The sequence below is a fragment of the Mesoplodon mirus genome (assembly GCF_964341445.2).
Source record: "Mesoplodon mirus genome assembly, chromosome: X".
Taxonomy (NCBI): Eukaryota; Metazoa; Chordata; class Mammalia; order Artiodactyla; family Ziphiidae; genus Mesoplodon; species Mesoplodon mirus.
The window spans coordinates 96,183,855-96,202,793 of NC_138981.1; the positions used below are offsets into that span (position 1 = coordinate 96,183,855).

At 37.9% G+C, this 18,939-nt stretch overlaps 1 long non-coding RNA gene and 1 pseudogene across 4 annotated transcripts in view; both read right to left on the minus strand.

Moving 5' to 3' along the window:
- LOC309797214 overlaps positions 1-18,939 on the minus strand; it is an 89,327-nt gene that overhangs the window by 6,427 nt on the left and 63,961 nt on the right. For 2 of the 3 annotated variants that reach the window (XR_014292563.1, XR_014292565.1), the window contains exon 4: positions 10,964-11,078. The exons of the other annotated variant lie outside the window; for it this stretch is intronic. This is a non-coding gene — a long non-coding RNA (uncharacterized lncRNA). The remainder of the gene's footprint in view (positions 1-10,963; positions 11,079-18,939) is intronic. 3 annotated transcript variants of the gene reach the window in all.
- Positions 14,928-15,266, minus strand: LOC309797093 (cAMP-regulated phosphoprotein 19-like; annotated as a pseudogene). Its single transcript has one exon. The product of its transcript is annotated as a cAMP-regulated phosphoprotein 19-like (transcript).

Consider the following 18,939-nt stretch of genomic DNA (forward strand, 5'->3'; position numbering starts at 1 on the left):
TTGCTGCACAATGGTCAAAACAAACCTGCCGTGTGGCTGACAGGGTCTTGGTGCTACGGCCAGGTGTCAGGCCTGAGCATCTGAGGTGGGAGAGCTGAGTTCAGGACACTGGTGCACCAGAGACGTCCTGGCTCCACGTAATATCAAACGGCGAAAGCTCTCCAGAGATCTCCATCTGAACGCTAAGACCCAGCTCCACTCAACGACCAGCAAGCTACAGTACTGGACACACTATGTCAGACAACTAGCAACACAGGAACACAACCACACTCATTAGCAGAGAGGCTGCCTAAAATCATACTAAGTTCATAGACACCGCAAAGCACACCACCGGACATGGTCCTGCCCACCAGAAAGACAAGATCAAGCCTCATCCACCAGAACACAGGCACCAGTCCCCTCCACCAGGAAGCCTACACAACCCACTGAACCAACCTTAGCCACTGGGGTCAGACACCAAAAACAACCGGAACTACGAACCTGCAGCCAGCAAAAAGTAGACCCCAAACACACCCAAACAAAATGAGAAGACAGAGAAATACTCAGCAGATGAAGGAGCAAGGTAAAAACCCACCAGACCAAACAAATGAAGGGGAAATAGGCAGTCTACATGAAAAAGAATTCAGAATAATGATAGTAAAGATGATCCAAAATCTTGGAAATAGAATGGAGAAAATATAAGAAACGTTTAACAAGGACATAGAAGAACTAAAGAGCAAACAAACAATGATGAACAACAAAATAAATGAAATTAAAAATTCTCTAGAAGGAATCAATAGCAGAATAACTGAGGCAGAAAAAGGGATAAGTAACCTGGAAGATAAAATAGTAGAAATAACTACCACAGAGCAGGATAAACAAAAAAGAATGAAAAGAATTGAGGACAGTCTCAGAGACCTCTGAGACAACACTAAATGCACCAACATTCGAATTATAAGGTTCCCAGAAGAAGAAGAGAAAATATTTGAAGACATTATAGCTGAAAACTGTCCTAATATGGGAAACTAAATAGTCAATCAAGTCCAGGAAGCGCAGAGAGTCCCATACAGGATAAATCCAAGGAGAAACACACCAAGACACACATTAATCAAACTATCAAAAATTAAATACAAAGAAAAATATTAAAAGCAGCAAGGGAAAAACAACAAATAACATACAAGGGAATCCCCATAAGGTTAACAGCTGATCTTTCAGCAGAAACTCTTCAAGCCAGAAGGGAGTAGCAGGACATATTTAAAGTGATGAAAGGGAAAAACCTACAACCAAGATTACTCTACCCAGCAAGGATCTCATTCAGATTTGACAGAGAAATTAAAACCTTTACAGACAAGCAAAAGCTAAGAGAATTCAGCACCACCAAACCAGCTTTACAACAAATGCTAAAGGAACTTCTCTAGGCAGGAAACACAAGAGAAGGAAAACACCTACAATAACAAACCCAAAACAATTAAGAAAATTGTCATAGGAACATACATATCGATAACTATGTTAAATGTAAATGGATTAAATGCTCCAACCATAAGACATAGACTGGCTGAATGGATACAGAAACAAGACACATATATATGCTGTCTACAAGAGACCCACTTCAGAACTAGGGACACATACGGACCGAAAGTGATGGGATGGAAAAAGATATTCCATGAAAACAGAAATCAAAAGAAAGCTGGCATAGCAATTCTCATATCAGACAAAATACACTTTAAAATAAAGACTATTACAAGAGACAAAGAAGGACACTACATAATAATCAAGGGATCAATCCAAGAAGAAGATATAACAATTGTAAATATTTATGCACCCAACATAGGAGCACCTCAATACATAAGGAAAATGCTAACAGCCATAAAAGGGGAAATCGACAGTAACACAATCATAGTAGGGGACTTTAACACCCCACTTTCACCAATGGACAGATCATCCAAAATGAAAATAAATAAGGAAACACAAGCTTTAAATGATACATTAAACAAGATGGATTTAATTGATATTTATAGGACATTCCATCCAAAAACAAGAGAATACACTTTCTTCTCAAGTGCACATGCAACATTCTCCAGGATAGATCGAATCTTGGGTAACAAATCAAGTCTTGGAAAGTTTAAGAAAACTGAAATCGTATCAAGTATCTTTTCCGACCTCAACACTATGAGATGAGATATCAGTTACAGGAAAAAACTGTAAAAAATACAAACACAGAGAGGGTAAACAATGCGCTACTAAATAACCAAGATATCACTGAAGAAATCGAAGTGGAAATAAAAAGTACCTAGAACCAAATGACAATGAAACCATGATGACCCAAAACCTATGGGATGCAGCAAAAGCAGTTCTAAGAGGGAAGTTTATAGCAATACAATCCTACCTCAAAAAACAAGAGACATCTCGAAAAAACAACCTAACCTTACACCTATATCAATTAGAGTAAGAACAGAAAAACCCCGAAGTTGGCAGAAGGAAAGAAATCATAAAGAACAGATCAGAAATAAATGAAAAAGAAATGAAGGAAACAATAGCAAAGATCAATAAAACTAAAAGCTGGTTCTTTGAGAAGTTAAACAAAATTGATAAACCATTAGCCAGACTCATCAAGAAAAAAAGGGAGAAGACTCAAGTCAATAGAATTAGAAATGAAAAAGGAGAAGTAACAACTGACACTGCAGAAAGACAAAGGATCATGAGAGATTACTACAAGCAACTCTATGCCAATAAAATGGACAACCTGGAAAAAATGGACAAATTCTTAGAAAAGCACAACCTTCAGAGACTGAACTAGAGAGAAACAGAAAATATAAACAGACAAATCAGAAGCACTGAAATTGAAACTGTGATTAAAAATCTTCCAACAGGGCTTCCCTGGTGGCGCAGTGGTTGATAGTCCGCTTGCCGATGCAGGGGACATGGGTTCGTGCCCCGGTCCGGGAAGATCCCATATGCCGCGTGAGCGGCTAGGCCCGTGAGCCATGGCCGCTGAGCCTGCGCGTCCGGAGCCTGTGCTCCACAACGGAAGAGGCCACAACAGTGAGAGGCCCGTGTATCGCAAAAAAAAAAAAAAAAAAAAATCTTCCAACAAACAAAAGCCCAGGACCAGATGGCTTCACAGTTGAATTCTATCAAACATTTAGAGAAGAGCTAACACCTATCCTTCTCAAACTCTTCCAAAATATGGCACAGGGAGGAACACTCCCAAACTCATTCTACGAGGCCACCATCACCCTGATACCAAAACCAGACAAAGATGTCACAAAGAAAGAAAACTACAGGCCAATATTACTGATGAACATAGATGCAAAAATCCTCAACAAAACACTAGCAAACAGAATCCAACAGCACATTAAAAGGATCATAGGGTCCTGAACCAAGATGGCGGAGTAGAAGGACATGCTCTCACACCCTCTTGTGAGAACAGCAGAATCACAACTAGCTGCTGGACAATCATTGACAGGAAGACATTGGAAGCCACCAAAAAAGATACCCCACATCCAAAGACAAAGGAGAAGCCACAATGAGACAATAGGAGGGGCACAATCACAGTAAAATGAAATCCCATAACTACTGGGTGGGTGACTCACAGATTGGAGAACACTTATACCCAGAAGTCCACCCACCGGAGTGAAGGTTCTGAGCCCCACATCAGGCTTCCCAACCTGGGGGTCCAGCAATGGGAGGAGGAATTCTTAGAGAATCAAACTTTGAAGGCTAGCGAGATTTGATTGCAGGACTTCGACAGGACTGGGGGAAACAGAGACTCCACTCTTGGAGGGCACACACAAAGTAGTGTGGACACTGGGACCCAGGGGAAGGAGCAGTGACCCCAGGGGAGACTTAACAAGACCTACCTGCTAGTGTTGGAGGGTCTCCTGCAGAGTCAGGGGTTGGCTGTGGCTCACTGTGGGGACAAGGACACTGGCAGCTGAAGTTCTGGGAAATACTCCTTGGCATGAGCCCTCCCAGCATCTGCCATTAGCCCCAAGAAAGCGCCCAGGTAGGCTCCAGTGTTTGGTTGCATCAGGCCAAACAACCAACAGGGAGGGAACACAGCTGCACCCATCAGCAGTCAAGTGGATTAAAGTTTTACTGAGCGCTGCCCACCAGAGAAACAGTCAGTGCTCCCCACCACCAGTTCCTCCCATCAGGAAACTTCCACAAGCCTCTTAGACAGCCTCATCCACCAGAGGGAAGACAGCAGAGCAAGAAGAACTACAATCCTGAAGCCTGTGGAACAAAAACCACATTCACAGAAAGATAGACAAGATGAAAAGGCAGAGGGCTATGTACCAGATGAAGGAACAAGATAAAACCCCAGAAAAACAACTACATGAACTGCAGAGAGGCAAGCTTCCAGAAAAAGAATTCAGAATAATGATAGTGAAGATGATCCAGGACCTCGGAAAAAGAATGGAGGAAAAGATCAAGAAGATGCAAGAAATTTTTAACAAAGACCTAGAAGAATTAAAGAACAAACAAACAGAGATGAACAATACAATAACTGAAATGAAAACTACACTAGAAGGAATCAATAGCAGAATAACTGCGGCGGAAGAACGGATAAGTGACCTGGAAGACAGAATGGTGAAATTCACTGCTGCGGAACAGAATAAAGAAAAAAGAATGAAAAGAAATGAGGACAGCCTAAGAGACCTCTGGGATATTAAACGCAACAACATTCACATTATAGGGGTCCCAGAAGGAGAAGAGAGAGAGAAAGGACCAGAGAAAATATTTGAAGAGATTATAGTTGAAAGCTTCCCTAACATGAGAAAGGAAATAGCTACCCAAGTCCAGGAAGTGCAAAGAGTCCCATACAGGATAAACCCAAGGAGAAACACAACGAGACACATAGTAATCAAATTGGCAAAAATTAAAGACAAAGAAAAATTATTGAAAGCAGCAAGGGAAAAATGACTAATAACATACAAGGGAACTCCCATAAGGTTAACAGCTGATTTCTCAGCAGAAACTCTACAAGCCAGAAGGGATTGGCAAGATATACTTGAAATGATGAAAGGGAAGAACCTACAACCAAATTACTCAATGCGGGAAGGATGTCATTCAGATTCAGTGGAGAAATCAAAAGCTTTACAGACAAGCCAAAGCTAAGAGAATTCAGCACCACCAAACCAGCTCTACAAGAAATGCTAAAGGAACTTCTCTACGTGGGAGACAGAAGAGAAGAAAAGGATCTACAAAAACAAACCCAAAACAATTAAGAAAACTATCATAGGAACATACATATTGATAATTACCCTAAATGTGAATGGATTAAATGCTCCAACCAAAAGACACAGGCTTGCTGAATGGATACAGAAACAAGATACGCATACATGCTGTCTACAAGACACCCACTTCAGACCTAGGGACACGTTCAGAATGAAAGTGAGGGGATGGAAAAAGATATTCCATGCAAATGGAAATCAAAAGAAAGCCAGAGTAGCAATACTCATATCAAATAAAAAAGACTTTAAAATAAAGAATGTTACAAGAGACAAGGAAGGACACTACATAACGATCAAGGGATCAATCCAAGAAGAAGATATAACAATTGTAAATATATATGCACCCAACATGGGAGCACTTCAACACATAAGGAAACTGCTAACAGGTATAAAAGGGGAAATCGACAGTAACACAATAATAGTGGGGGACTTTAACACCTCATTTACACCAATGGACAGATCATCCGAAATGAAAATAAATAAGGAAACGGAAGCTTTAAATGACACAATAGACCAGATAGATTTAATTGATATTTATAGGAGATTCCATCCAAAAACAGCAGACTACACTTTCTTCTCAAGTGCACACGGAACATTCTCCAGGATAGATCATATCTTGGGTCACAAATCAAGCCTCAGTAAATTTAAGAAAAATGAAATTATATCAAGCATCTTTTCTAACCACAATGCTATGAGATTAGAAATCAATTACAGGGGAAAAAACGTAAAAAACACAAACACACAGAGGCTAAACAATACGTTACTAAATAACCAAGAGATCACTGAAGAAATCAAAGAGGAAATAAAAAAATACTTAGAGACAATGGGCTTCCCTGGTGGCGCAGTGGTTGAGAGTCTGCCTGCCAATGCAGGGGACACGGGTTCATGCCCCGGTCTGGGAAGATCCCACATGCCGTGGAGCGGCTGGGCCCATGAGCCGTGGCCGCTGACCCTGCGCATCCGGAGCCTATGCTCTGCAACGGGAGAGTCCACAGCCGTGAGAGGCCCGCGTACCGCAAAAAAAAAAAAAAAAAAAAAAAAAAAAAAAAAAAAAAAAGACTTAGAGACCAATGACAATGAAAACATGATGATCCAAAACCTACAGGATGCAGCAAAAGCATTTCTAAGAGGGAAGTTTATAGCTATACAAGCCTACCTCAAGAAACAAGAAAAATCTCAAGTAAGCAATCTAACCTTACACCTAAAGGAACTAGAGAGAGAAGAACAAACAAAACCCAAAGTTAGCAGAAGGAAAGAAATCATAAAGATGAGAGCTGAAATAAATGAAATAGAAACAAAGAAAACAATAGCAAAAATCAATAAAACTAAAAGCTGGTTCTTTGAGAAGACAAACAAAATTGATAAACCATTCGCCAGACTCATCAAGAAAAAGAGGGAGAGGACTCAAATCAATAAAATTAGAAATGAAAAAGGAGAAGTAACAGACACCGCAAAAATACAAAGCATCCTAAGAGACTATTACAAGCAATTCTATGCCAATAAAATGGACAACCTGGAAGAAATGGACAAATTCTTAGAAAGGTATAACCTTCCAAGACTGAATGAGGAAGAAATAGAAAATATGAACAAACCAATCACAAGTAATGAAATTGAAACTGTGATTAAAAATCTTCCAACAAACAAAAGCCCAGGACCAGATGGCTTCACAGGTGAATTCTATCAAACATTTAGAGAAGGGCTAACACCAGTCCTTCTCAAACTCTTCCAAACTATTGCAGAGGAAGGAACATTCCCAAACTCATTCTATGAGGCCACCATCACCCTGATACCAAAACCAGACAAAGATACTACAAAAACAGAAAATTACAGACCAATATCACTGATGAATATAGATGCAAAAATCCTCAACAAAATAATAGAAAACAGAATCCAACAACACATTAAAAGGATCATACAACATAATCAAGTGGGATTTATCCCAGGGATGCAAGGATTCTTCAATATACGCAAATAAATCAATGTGATACACCATATTAAAAAATTGAAGAAGAAAAACCATATGATCTTCTCAATAGATGCAGAAAAAGCTTTTGACAATATTCAGCACCCATTTATGATAAAAACTCTCCAGAAAGTGGGCACAGGGGGAACCTACCTCAACATAATAAAGGCCATATACAGCAAACCCACAGCAAACATCATTCTCAGTAGTGAAAAACTGACAGCATTTCCTCTAAGATCAGGAACAAGACAAGGATGTCCACTCTCACCACTATTATTCAACATAGCTTTGGAAGTCCTAGCCACAGCAATCAGAGAAGAAAAAGAAATAAAAGGAATACAAATTGGAAAAGAAGAAGTAAAACTGTCACTGTTTGCTGATGACATGATACTGTATGTAGAGAATCCTAAAGATGCCACCAGAAAACTACTAGAGCTAAGCAAAGAATTTGGTAAGGTTGCAGGATACAAAATTAATGCACAGAAATCTCTTGCATCCCTATACACTAATGATGAAAAATCTGAAAGAGGAATTAAGAAAACACTCCCATTTACCATTGCAAAAAAAAGAATATAATACCTAGGAATAAACCTACCTAGGGAAACAAAAAACCTGTATGCAGAAAACTATAAGACACTGATGAAAGAAATTTAAGATGACACCAACAGATGGAGAGATATACCATGTTCTTGGATTGGAAGAATCAACATTGTGAAAATGACTCTACTACCCAAAGCAATCTACAGATTCAATGCAATCCCTGTCAAACTACCACTGGCATTTTTCACAGAACTAGATCAAAAAATTTCACAATTTGTATGGAAACACAAAAGACCCCGAATAGCCAAAGCAATCTTGAGAACGAAAAATGGAGCTGGAGGAATCAGGCTCACTGACTTCAGACTATACTACAAAGCTACAGTAATCAAGACAGTATGGTACTGGTACAAAAACAAATATAGATCAATGGAACAGGATAGAAAGCCCAGAGATAAACCCATGCACATATGGTCACCTTAATTTTGATAAAGGAGGCCAGAATATATAATGCAGAAAAGACAGCCTCTTCAATAAGTGGTGCTGGAAAACTGGACAGGTACCCTTAAAAGAATGAAATTAGAACACTCCTTAACACCATACACAAAAATAAACGCAAAATGGATTAAAGACCTAAATGTAAGGCCAGACACTATAAGACTCTTAGAGGAATACATAGGCAGAACACTCTATGACATACATCACAGCAATATCCTTTTTATCCCACCTTCTAGAGAAATGGAAATAAAAACAAAAATAAACAAATGGGACCTAATGAAACTTCAAAGCTTTTGCACAACAAAGGAAACCAGAAATAAGACAAAAAGACAACCCCCCGAATGGGAGAAAATATTTGCAAATGAAGCAACTGACAGAGGATTAATCTCCCAAATATACAAGCAGCTCATGCAACTCAGTAGCAAAAAACCAAAAAAGTCAATCCAAAAATGGGCAGAAGACCTAAATAGACATTTCTCCAAAGAAGATATACAGATTAACAACAAACACATGAAAGGATGCTCAAAATCACTAATCATTAGAGAAATGCAAATCAAAACTACAGGGAGCTATCACTTCATACCAGTCAGAATGGCCATCAACAAAAAATCTACAAACAATAAATGCTGGAGAGGGTGTGGAGGAGAGGGAACCCTCTTGCACTGTTGGTGGGAATGTAAATTGATACAGCCACCATGGAGAACAGTACACAGGTTCCTTAAAAAACTAAAAATAGTACTACCATATGACCCAACAATCCCATTACTGGGCATATACCCTGAGAAAACCATAATTCAAAAAGAGTCATGTACCAAAATGTTCATTGCAGCTCTATGTACAATAGCCAGGACATGGAAGCAACCTAAGTGTCCATCGACTGATGAATGGATAAAGAAGATGTTGCACATATATACAATGGAATATTACTCAGGCATAAAAAGAAAGGAAATTGAGTTATTTTTAGTGAGGTGGATGGATCTAGAGTCTGTCATACAGAGTAAAGTAAGTCAGAAAGAGAAAAACAAATACTGTATGCTAACACATATATATGGAAACTAAAAAAAAAAAAAAGGTTCTGAAGAACCTAGGGGCAGGACAGGAATAAAGACGCAGACGTAGAGAATGGACTTGAGGACACGGGGAGGGGGAAGGGTAAGCTGGGACGAAGTGAGAGAGTGGCATGGACATATATACACTACCAAATGTAAAATAGATAGCAAGTGGGAAGCAGCCACATAGCACAGGGAGATCAGCTTGATGCTTTGTGACCACCTAGAGGGTTGGGATAGGGAGGGTGGGAGGGAGATGCAAGAGGAAGGGGATATGGGGATATATGTGTATGTATAGCTGATTCACTTTGTTATAAAGCAGAAACTAACACACCATTGTAAATCAATTATACTCCAATAAAGATGTTAAAAAAAGATAAGCCCTGGAAACTACATAAATAAAAGGGAATCAAAACAAAGAATACAATGGATCTCTGTAATAGCATTATGGAACAGCAGAAGAGAAAAAAATGTTGGTCATAACATCAAATTAAAAATTCTCACAAAACAGTGCAAAATGAAAAAGAAATAGAAATTTTGATAAAGCAATAATAGATATGGATTACGTCCAGAAGTTCAACATCCATGTAACAGGAATTCCAAAAGACCAGAAAGTATAGAGAAGAGGAAGTTAATAAATCAATAATAGAAGATAATTCCCCCCAAATGATAAAAGGTATTAGTCTTCAGATGGAAAGAGAAGTGCTAAACAAGGTAAACAAAGAAGGCATATATAAAATGCATTGTGGTGACATTTTACCACAATGAATTAAAAAATGGGTTTTAAAAAATCCCAAAAGCTTCCATAAAGAAGAAAAAAGCAACAAAACCAGTAAAGTTTGTAGTTAAGGATAAATAACTGTAGATACATAAGGTCAAAATATTTTTTTTTTTTTTTTTGCGGTACGCGGGCCTCTCACTGTTGTGGCCTCTGCCGTTGCAGAGCACAGGCTCCGGACACGCAGGCTCAGCGGCCATGGCTCACAGGCCTAGCCGCTCCACGGCATGTGGAATCTTCCCGGACCGGGGCACGAACCCATGTCCCCTGTATTGGCAGGCGGACTCTCAACCACTGCGCCACCAGGGAAGTCCCAAAATATTTTTTTATAATTACTTAGAACTAAAATCTTGGGAGATATCAACTTGAGATACAACGGGAAAGAAATTGTAAAGTTGCAAAGGTTATTGTCTAAAACAAGGGAATATATAGATTCTAATGAAATTTAGAGTTTGCTTTATAAAAAAAGATATAAGTGTGTATGTTGAGAACTAACCAGATCCATAGAAAGAGCATATTCACCTTTGAAAGTACAAGAAGAAAAATAAAAGAACAAATCAAATCATCAACCCAGCTAAAAGGAAGAAAAGAAAAATGAAAGAAGAAAAATGACAAATAAAAACCATAAAAAATGATAGCAGTACTAAGGAAAAATGTACCAGTAATTACAATAAATATTAATAGGTTAAATTACTCTATTAGGGGAAGACCCTGTGAATGAAAATTTTTTTTAACTTTTAATTATGAAATAATTTGAATATTACAAAAAGTTCCATAACTAGTTAAATAATTCTGGTATAGCATTCACCCAGATTTCCCAAATGTTAATGTTTAAACCACTTTTATTTTCTGTCTCTAACTTTTCCCTGAAATGCTTAAGAGTAAGTTGTATACAGTATTTGTTTTTCTCTTTCTCACTTACTTCACTCTGTATGACAGTCTCTAGGTCCATCCACCTCACGACAAATAACCCAGTTTTGTTCCTTTTTATTTCTGAGTAATATTCCATTGTATATATGTGCCAGTATATGTGGAATCTAAAAAAAAAGAAAAAGGTTATGAAGAACCTAGGGGCAAGATGGGAATAAAGATGGAGACCTACTAGAGAATGGACTTGAGGATATGGGGAGTGGGAAGGGTAAGCTGGGACGAAGTGAGAGAATGGCATGGACATATATATACTACCAAACGTAAAATAGATGGCTAGTGGGAAGAAGCCACATAGCACAGGGAGATCAGCTCGGTGCTTTGTGACCACGTAGAAGGGTGGGATAGGGAGGATGGGAGGGAGGGAGACACAAGAGGGAAGAGATATGGGGACATATATTTATGTATAACTGATTCAATCTGTTATAAAGCAGAAAGTAACACACCACTGTAAAGCAATTATACTCCAATAAAGATGTTAAAAAAAAAAAAAGAGTAAGTTGCAGACAGTATGCTCTTACACAGTTTTACAGAGTACCATCTTATTGGGACAAATAGTGAAATTTAAATAAGGTCTGCAGTGGCTTCCCTGGTGGTGCAGTGGTTAGGAGTCTGCCTGCCAATGCAGGGGACACGGGTTTGGGAAGATCCCACATGCTGGTCTGGGAAGATCCCACATGCCTCAGAGCAACTGAGCCCATGCACCACAACTGTTGAGCCTGCACTCTAGAGCCCGCGAGCCACAACTACTGAGCCTGCGTGCTGCAACTTCTGAGCCCGCGTGCCTAGAGCCTGTGCTCCACAACAAGATGGGCCACTGCAGTGAGAGGCCTGTGCACCTCAACAAAGAGTGGCCACCGCTCGCCGCAACTAGAGGAAGCCAGCATGTGGCAACGAAGACCCAACGCAGCCAAAAATAAATAAATTAAATAAATAAAATTTTAAAATAAATAAGGTCTGCATTGAGATAATAATATATCACTGATTATGGAATATTACTCAGCCATAAAAAGGAACGAAATTGGGTCATTTGTAGAGACGTGGATGGACCTAGAAACTGTCATACAGGGTGAAGTAAGTCAGAAAGAGAAAAACAAATATCGTATATTAATGCATACTTGTGGAATCTAGAAAAATGGTACAGATGAACCAGTTTGCAAGGCAGAAATGGAGACATAGATGTAGAGAACAAACGTATGGACACAAAGGGGAGAAAGTCAGGGGCTGTGGTGGGATGAACTGGGAGATTGGGATTGACATATATACGCTAATATGTATAAAATAGATAACTAATAAGAACCTGCTGTATAAAAAAATAAATAAAATTCAAAAAATTAATATATCATTGACTGATAATTGTACTGTGGTTATGTAAAAGCATCCTGTAACTTATTGATACCTTCCCTGTGATTTCTTTGAGAACTTCTTTACTTTCAAATACCACAAGATGTTACAGAATCATCTTATATTTTACCTTCCCTAGAACTGGAATCAGTAATTTCTTTAAGGAAACCTTATTCTTTTATTGTAGAATCGTATGTAGAAATCAAGATCTGGGCACTGGGTGTGCTCATTGGTACTAGAATATCGTTTGCTTCTATTACCTCTCAGTGGACAAACCTAGGATATACATGCATGTATACATACACACATACACACATCCATATTTCTGTATCTATCAATCTATCTTTCAAAAACCATGAATTAACACTGATAACTAATTCAAATCTAACTCCATGAGGTTTGTCCTGGGCTTCCCTCTTGTTCTGTTCTCCAACATTATGGACAATATATTCACTTATTTGCTCAATCTCAGAATACATATATTAGCTGCAGAATTGCTAACTCATACAACTATGAAAATCAAACCTATCAACAAAAGTACAATATTGGTTTCCAATTCCATCTTTATTCTTAATTTATGTTATAGCAACTTCAGTGTGTCATGGGGGAGCTCAGATGTTGGTTCAAATGTTGAAACTCATAACAGTCAACTTTTTCTATGAAAAAAACACAACTGCATTATTCAAACAGGTGAGGAAATCTCAAGGCAAGGGGCAGGGTGCATGGCTCTCTGGGAGAAAGTTCAGAACTGAGAGAGAATGAATAGCAGTGTGCAGGCTTTTTATAAAGAGAAAAGTCCCACTGGCACAGGAGTTAAAAGAGGCTCTTTTCCAATGCAAGATTTTAAAGAGGCAGCAAGAGGTTGCATGATCTTGTGAAATGGCAGGGGCGGGGGTGGGGGGCAAGCTTTACCAGAAGGCTGCAGGAGGTTACAAAGGCAGGAAATAAAGCTCAGAATTTGCTGGCTCTAAATCATACATCATCGGGAGTCCAAGTTTCTTTCCTGGGGTCTTCATAAGGTATATAGTCAAAATACTGTATTTCAGTTACTTAAGTCTTGGACTTCCTCTCTACATACACACACACACTTTGTTATTCACTATGTTATACTATTCATTTGAAATAAAATTAGGTTCATTTGTTCCTGTTTGTATTACATTTTTCTTGCCATGCCCCATCTTTGTTGATTTTGTTTATTTTTCAGCATGTGAATATTAACATGGTTATAAAAGTCAGAACTACGCAAAAATGTATATTTAGAAAAGTATGATCACTCTTCCATATTTCTTCTACTCTTTTTCCATATCCCCTCCTTTCCACTTTGTTCCCAGCTACTCTTGTACGTAACCAGTCTCATTACTTTCTAGCTTATCTTTTCATGTTTCTTTTTTTCATATGCATGTATATCCATATATGTATAATGAGCACATACACACACCTATGTATATGTATACATGTCCATATACATACACAGTTGTTACATACTGATGATTTTCATTTCAGGACTGACCTAGACCACAAACAAACAAAAAATATGGTGTCAGTCTTGACTTGGCCAAAAAGCCTTTTCACTCAACATAAGTTTTATCATCAAAACCACTTCTCCACAGAGATATGTATCCTAAAATGAAATGAAATATCCAAACTTTTAAAACTCATTTATAATCAAGTCCAGTGACATTACCATAGCTCTAGGTGCAAGCAAGTTTGTGTATGAAATCAGCATCATCCACAAAAACAAATTCATCAAAAATGAAGAAGGTCCACAGGACTCAGGATCCAAGTTTCTTAAGACTCCTGATTCATAGATAAAAATTCTTTGCAAATGGATTAAGAGAATCTGGAGAATCTAATATTTTTTGAGAGGTTGTGCAAAACTATTGTATTTACAAAGATGGCACAAAAGTGAATTCAACAGTCAATGCACATGCACACTTCATTCACATCTTCAACAACAAAAGGTATTCTAACACTATAGACCTGAATAAGAATACTAGCTTCAATAGCAGCTCTTAAGCACTAGAGTCACATAAGTTGTACCAGAATGGGCAAATATTGCCCAAGAAAAATTCTATTGTTAAAGCTGAAACATATTTAAGGCCAATCAAGTCCAAGCACAGGATGCAAATCTTTTGGAGCCCCATCTCTTTGTGTTTGAAATATGTCACCTTTCTTCTAACTTGTGGTCTTAAACTTCTGTTTCACAAAATCCAAAAGGAAAATACAGAAGAACTCAATATAATAGAGTTTATTTTAGATAAGAGTAACATACAAAGCTATAATTAAGATTAATTAAAGAAAGCCAAAATATTAAAATTGTAAAACTTGCTTATTACTTCTTGGAACCAGCCCTACACTAGCAGTTGGGTAATACATACAATTCTTTCCAAGTAGATTACTTTACATTGCTCTAACATGTTCTTTTCATTAGTGCACTGCTAAGCTAATCAAAAACTCTACACATGTATATTACCTTACAATAGCAGCACACACTACAGCTACCTGCAAAGCCATCACTCTCATATGACTTAGTGAAAGGAAATAAAAAGTGGAAAAGTAACATATTAAGAGGAAATAATGGGAATTAGAAGATTCATGCAGCTCAGCTCTTTTAATCAGTCAGCCGGCTTGCTAGCAACAAGAGATAGTTTCCGTTGAGGAAGGTCCTGTGGAGTGGGAATGTGGTCACCAGTGACCTCTGTCTTATTTGGGGCTGTAGTAGGAAGTTGCTTGTTCTTCATTTTTGCTTTAGCCATGCTGTAATCCTCAGAATCAAAATCTCTTTGCCCTTTCTGCAATCATTTCCTTAAAAAATCTGAACCTCTGGGCTTTTGTCCCAGATGAGGATACCTTGCTTTTAATCTTGCTTCTTCAGCTTTCTCTGGACTAGTTACTTTATCTTCCATTTCCTTCTGCTTCTCCGCGGAGGCTGCCTCGGGGACTTCCGGGGACATACTTCTTGCTCCCTCTTACCCTGCTTCTCCAGCTCTGCGACATCCTGAGAATCTAATATTTTAGACCCAAATACCTTCCTTTGCTTGAACGCATCAAAAAATGATAGTCATTTTTTTATTGAAGTATAGTTGATTTACAATGTTGTGTTAATTACTGCTGTACAGCAAAGTGATTCAGTTATATGTATATATACATTGTTTTTAAAGAATATTAAAAAAAGAATGTATACATCTTTTCATGTTTCTTTACACATGCAAGGTAGCAAACTATTTTGCACTTTGCTTTCTTCACTTAACAATATATCCTGGAAATCACCCCATGTCAGTTCATAAAGCTCTTTCTCATTCTTTTTTGCATTTGCATAGTATTCCACTGTGTGATGTACCATATTTTATTCAAGCAGTCTCCTGCATGAGCATTTAGTTTGCTTCCAGTATTTTGAAATTACAATGTTGTAATGAATAACCTTGTGCATATATATTTTTATCTTATTGTAGGTCTATTTTCAGGGTAAATTCCTAGGGATAGGATTACTTTACTAAAAGACAAATACATATGTCTTAATTTTGTTAGACAGTTCCAAATCTCCCTCCAAAAGTATTGTACTACTTTGCATTCCCACCAATAATATATGACAGTGACTTTCTCTATAGTCTTGCTAATAGAATGTGTTGGCATATTTTTCATTTTTACCATCAGATTGGAAAATTTAATCCATCTATACACTTAAGTTTTGTTTATAAGAGACTTGCTGAAATAAAAATTAAAAATTGAAAATAGAAGAAGATATGCTAGGCAAATGCTAAGAAAATAAAGCAAATGTATCAATATTAATATCATATAAAAGAGAATTCAAGGTGAATAAATTAATGGGACAAAGAGAGATACATTATGGTGGTTTTATCCCCAACAAGGTGAAATAGTCATGAACGTTTAGGCATCTAACAAGAGAGCTTTGAAATATATAAGCAAAATGTAATAGAAATAAAAGGAGAAAGTTACAAAATCACTATCATGTTAGAAGACTTTAGCATACTTCTTAATGGTCAAAAGATCACATAGACAAAAAACAAGGAGGTATCTTAATTGGGGTTACCCAGAAGGCAGATTTTGAAACAAGGACTGGGTATGGGTGGTGTATCTGGGAAGTGACCCCAAGAATCACCTCCCAAAGAAACAGGGTGCAACTGCTGTGGGCAACTGGAGTTCAGTCCTTCTAGGAACTCTCTAACTGTATAGAACAGACCTCAGAATTGTTCCACCACAAAACAGGGAAGATGGGGCATTTATCTATTGACTTTTGTCCTCCTTCAGTTGAGAAGTGTCCTTCATCCTTGGGACATTAACTTCCCATACTTTTAGGTTGCATCTGTACAGTTGAGAAGCCTTCTGTAGCTTCCAAGAAAGCAATAGCAGAGAAATGCTGTGATTTGTTCTTGCTTCAGCACATTGGCAATCATACATTGAACTTCTACCATGCTGAGCTGAAGTCAGGTAGATCCAGGGATTTGGCATGGTGCATCTTAAACATTTGCTATGGGAGAATTACTGAAGATTTGAATGATATAAGTAATCTCCTATGGTGTGTTATGGGTTCACTGTTGGTAAGGTAGAATGAAGCTGTATCTGATGAACCTTATATACCATACTTAAAAAGTAAACATTATCATGGGAAGCCATTTCATGTTTTAAGCCAGGGAATGGCACAGTCAGATTGTGTTTTCAGTATACAACTCTCGTAGAGGATGGTTTGTAGGGGGGCAAGAATGAGGGCAGGCTGACCAGTCTATTGAAATGTCCAGAAGACTGAGATGAATAGGATTTGACCTAGGACAATGAGAATGGAATAAAGAAGAAAGATTTGTGAGACAATTAGGAGCATAAAAGACAAGATTTGGGAAGAAGAGTTGGGAGAAGAGGTGGTGAAGGTAACCAGTTAAACTTGGAAAACATTGGGTTTGTCTTTGCAGCATCTTAATGAGGTACATAGAAGAAACATAATGATGTGACAGATTAGAAAACTGTGGTCCTTGTATGAAGTTGTGACATGCCCCAAATTACATAGCTATTTAGTTGCAGGCTGAGGACTAGAACCCGGGTTTCCTGACAGGCTTCTAGTCTTGTGTTCTCTCATTCTAGCACTATGCCCAAACAAGCAATTGACACATTATGAAGGGTACTAACTGCTCTTCTCACTATCTATCTGTAAAGAATATTTTACCCATTGAAACACATGACTGTATCCTTAAAAACTGGGTTTTTTTTAAAGCTGAATGTAAAAAAACTTACATAATTATACTCTAAAATTTTTATACTCTAAAAATTTAAAAAGGTGATGAAATTTCTCATAGAGAATGAGGAGTCTAACAGCAATGCTGAAACGGAGAATATTAACTGTGACTATAATATAACAAGACCATTTTAACAAATCAGAATGTATATACATCTGGGTATTTTCCTAAGAGAAAAACAACATTTATTCCATGGACAGCACTGTCACTTGTAAACCTTTTACTCCTTTTTGAAATTGCTCCTAAGCCAGTTTATGAGTCATAGAAGGAAAATTAAAAAGAAAATTTATAGTCATATCTCATATACAGCTGATGGGAAATTTTTAATCAGTATGCAGCTAGTACTTGTGGTTATAAAAGCTACAGATATGGGAACTGATTCAATGAAAATGATTAAAGTGCACAATTAATTCTGAGCGAATTAGCAAATACCTAGTCTGGGTCAATGATAAACTGTTTTACAAGAAGTTGGCATAGAACCTAGCTGAGAAATGTGCTTAAATGACACTTCATCGTATGATGGTGGATGGAAAGGGCAACTGAGCTATACAAAAACCCTGAAGGCCGACCTTGTGAGATGAAAAATCCTGAAAGTGACCCTTAAAGCAAGTAGGCTAGGAATTATATCTGTATTTTGCTGAACTTTTACAGATAGCATCACACTAGAGATCAGAGAACAGTGAATGGAGTGTTGTACTTAATCAGCCTTAGATTTTGAACTTAATGTCTTCACTGTGATGCCCCCACAGGGTGCAAAGCAGTTTTTGAGCTATAAAGGAACTACCACTCTGGGTCTCCTTTGGCCATGAGGAAAATGTTTTGGAACTAGATAGAGGTGATGACTTCACAACACTGTGCATGCACTAAATATCATTGAGTTGTACACTTTAAAGTGGTTAACCTTATGTGAATTTTGCCTGAATTTCAAAAAATGAGCTACCACTTTGTGAACAATTTGCTTCAGGCACTTTGATTGGCCTTAATATCCAGCATCTCACCCTCCCAGCAACCTCTGAGATTATTATCTCCATTTTGGGGATGAGGATCTGAGGTTCAGTGAGGTTAAGTGTTTTGGCTAAGGTAGTTTAACAGAAGAGTTGGGGTTCAAACTAAGTCTATCTGATTCCAAGATTTGAACTCCCAGGTTTGAACATTTATAGAAGTCCATAAAGGGGGTAATCAGTCACGCAGATGTAATAAATCCTTGAAGCAATTTAACTAAATATGAAAAGAGGAATATGCCTGTTGAAATTTTCTTTCTTCATTTACAAAAGTAGTACAATCCTTTTGGAGAGAGATTTGGAAATAGCAAACAAAATTAATACATATGTATTTGTCTTTTAACAAGTAACCCTCTTGACTGAGAGAAAAATGTACAATC